The sequence below is a fragment of the Equus asinus genome, chromosome 25 (genome assembly GCF_041296235.1).
Source record: "Equus asinus isolate D_3611 breed Donkey chromosome 25, EquAss-T2T_v2, whole genome shotgun sequence".
In the NCBI taxonomy this organism is placed as follows: Eukaryota; Metazoa; Chordata; class Mammalia; order Perissodactyla; family Equidae; genus Equus; species Equus asinus.
This window is the reverse complement of record NC_091814.1, coordinates 31813891-31817142: the sequence shown is the minus strand read 5'-3', so window position 1 is coordinate 31817142 and position 3252 is coordinate 31813891. Positions and strand designations below refer to the sequence as shown.

The 3252-nt window shown below is 45.8% G+C and overlaps 1 pseudogene; it reads left to right on the top strand.

The window, feature by feature from the left end:
* Positions 1–2132: 2132 nt before the first annotated feature.
* Positions 2133–2432, top strand: LOC106827118 (ATP synthase subunit f, mitochondrial pseudogene; annotated as a pseudogene).
* The last annotated feature ends 820 nt before the right edge of the window (positions 2433–3252 follow it).

Genomic DNA, 3252 nt, shown 5'->3' with positions numbered 1-3252 from the left:
CACATTTGTGAGCAAAATAAATGATCGCTGTTGTTTTCAACCCTACTTGGCTTGTTACATAACTGGGTCACAGGCCAAGGCAGGCTCCCAGTCCTGAGAACCAGTCCTCCCTTGAGTGTCAGACAGTTATGCCTCTGCAGCCAGTTGGGTCAGCGTCACCCAGACTCTTAGCCCGGCACACGGTAGTGACTTAGGGCATTTGTTGAATGAATGAATGAATGTGTGCTCCAGTCAGGAAAACTGAACCCTCGTCTTAGTCCTGAGACCCAGTCTTCCTCTACTGCCCTGGTACAGAGTTTTTTAAACCTTGATTTTAACAATGGTGTCCATTTTTTAAACACAATCTGAAGGTATTTCAAATGTATAAGAGAACTAAGTATAGAGCTGCTCTGGATGAAGTGGGGCAAGGGCTCTCAGCCCCACTGGCCCAGCCTCCTCTCCCCACCTCACAGGGACCCCAAAAACTTGGTTTCTGTGGAGTCAGGTAGAAAAACCAACATCCTTGTTCATCTAGGTCCCATTTGCTTTTGGTCTTTCTCCTGAGTTCCGTCCCGACCACTTTCTCTCTCCTATGTAACACCGGGGGTTAAAGCTGAAGCATGTAAGCAGTTGCAGAGGCCCTGTTGCCCCCTAAGAGCCCTGGTGAGCTTTCCGAGGAATGAAGTGCTCAAGTCTCAGCAGATGAGAGTGAGGAAACGAAGTGGGCCCTCCCTTTGGGGGAGAGAGGTATGGGCTGGCTGTGGTCTGCCCTGCCACAGTGAGGGAAGGGCAGGGATGAGAGGGATTCTCCATGCGTGGACCATAGCAGCACTTAGAAAGGGGGTCAGGGGGGCTCACGTTGGGCTGAAGCAGAGACTGTGGGAGCTGTCACCTGTGGTGAAAGTTGAGCCCTCGCCTGACCTGGGTGGGAAGTATTTAGGTGTGAACAGGGGGTTGGAAGGTAGAATATGAGGCCTGAAGGCACAACAGTGGCACAATCCACTTTCTCTGAGCCCACTGGACACAGGAGGCTGTACCTGGGAATTGACTTGGGGTAGAGACTGAGGTGGGGGTAAGTGGAGGGGTGCCAAGAAATGTGGTCAGAGGGCATGGGAGGGGGACGAAGTGAGGTAGGTCAGGGCTGAGGGGCAGCCCGGGAAAGGAGAACTGGCAGAGGGCAGAGCCGGGGCTCAGGGAAAGGCACCTGATAACGAAGCTTGCTCCCGTTGAAAGGGCCTGAAAGATTGACATGTGGGATGGAAAAGGTGGGAGGACATCGGTGAAGACATCAGACTTCCTGAAGATTCTGAGGGAACGGCTCAGCTTCCTCCTGCACTACTGAGAGGTTCTGGGGTCCAGGCGTAAAGGACTATCACTTTTTTATAACATGAGAAAGTTGATTGTTATAGATCGCCAAGTCCCTTTCAGTTCTAGAAATTGTGATTCAATCCAATAAACAAGTGGGTCAGGCACAGTATTGGGCCCTGGAGATGCCGGTGGATCAGACACCCTTCGAGGGGCTCCTACTGTAGTGGGGAAAATGGGCATTTCTGCAGGTAGGTGGGCCACAATGCGAAAGGGGACGGAAGCACTGATTCTGTTAATGGACCCAGGTTAAAGTTAGGGTGAAGTAGTAAAGAGGAGCAGAAAATCCTAAAAATGGGAGCTGAAGGAAGACCTGAATGATTTAGAGGTAAAACAAGGTCTGGGAGGGTGCGCTCAAGGGATCAAAGTAGAGCCAAGTTGCAATAAGAAGCAGAGGAGGAGTGTTGTCTGTGCTCGGCCTGTCTTGCACCATCAGCCTGGTCTCCATGATCGGGTCCCTGTGCTGAACAAGGTGGGTGGGAAGGCTGCACCCCAGGCTCCCTCCCCCCGGAAACATGGAGAAGAAGTGCTCAAATCCATTTCATTCCTTTGGGATGTATATCTATTTTTAAAAAATATTTATTTTCATTTTAGAAAAGTTAGAAAATTCAAAAACTAAACCAAGGTTAGCAGCCAGTTAACATAGTCTATATGTTCTCTCTCTCTCACACACACACATACAACTGTAGTAGATATTTTGTGCTTTTCTCACTTGGCAATATATTTGAACATCTCTCCTTGTTGATAAATATAGATCCACACTGACAGTGAACACCTAGAACTCCAAGATGGCGTTCGTCACACCAGTGAAGGAGAAGAAACCTCATGGATGTCAAAATAGGGGAGCTGCCAAGCTGGAAAGTGATGTGGGATTTCACTCCTAAAGGCATTGTTGGAGCATTTCAAAGAGGTTACTGCTGTTACTACGACAAGTACGACAAGTATGTCAATGTGAAGAAAGGGGGCGTTGCTGGGGTTTCTATGGTGCTTATGTGCTTTTCAACTACTGCCTTTCTTGCAAGGAACTCAAATGTGAGCGACCACACAAGCACCACCAAGGAGAGACCAGTGTGGATGGTGCACTCTGAATTTCTGACCATGACCTTCTTTGCCTGGCACCCCTAAATCCTTTCATATCCTAATTGAGAATTAACACCCAATAAAAGATAACTATTAAAAAAATATATATATATCTCAACATCATCATTTTAATGGCCTCATAATAATTTTATTGTGTGAACATAATATAAATTATTTAACAGTTCCCTATTGTTTGAGCTTTAAATTTCTTTCCTTTTTTTATTTTGCTCCTATAAACAATGTTTTAATAAAAATAATATTATGCATAGATCTTTGCACACTTACCTGATTATTTTCTTGACTATAATGAATTTTACAGCTTCTGATCTATATTCCCATATTACTTTCGGGAAGATTTGTTCCCACTTATTCCCAAAAGCAGTGTATAGATGTCCATTTCCCACCCTCTTGCCAACACCAGACATTATAATTCTTTTTAATCTTTGCCATCTGGAAGGCAAAAAGGGCATATCATTGTTTTAAGTCACGTTTCTTTTATTAACATTGAGGTTCAACATTGTTTACATTTTTTATTGTATTTGCATTTTTTCTTTTATGATTTGCCTTTTCATATTATTTCTGCCATTTGATCCCCATGGTGTATATATTAGTTTCCTAGGGCTGCCTCAACAGATTAGTACAAACCAGGTGGCTTAAAACAGTGGAAATGTGGGGCTGGCCCTGTGGCGCAGTGGTTAAATTCACACATCCTGCTTTGGCAGCCCAGGGTTCGCTGGTTCGGATCCTGGGTGCAGACCTACATACCACTTGTCAAGCCATGCTGTGTCAGGCGTCCCACATATAAAGTAGAGGAGGATGGGCAGGGAT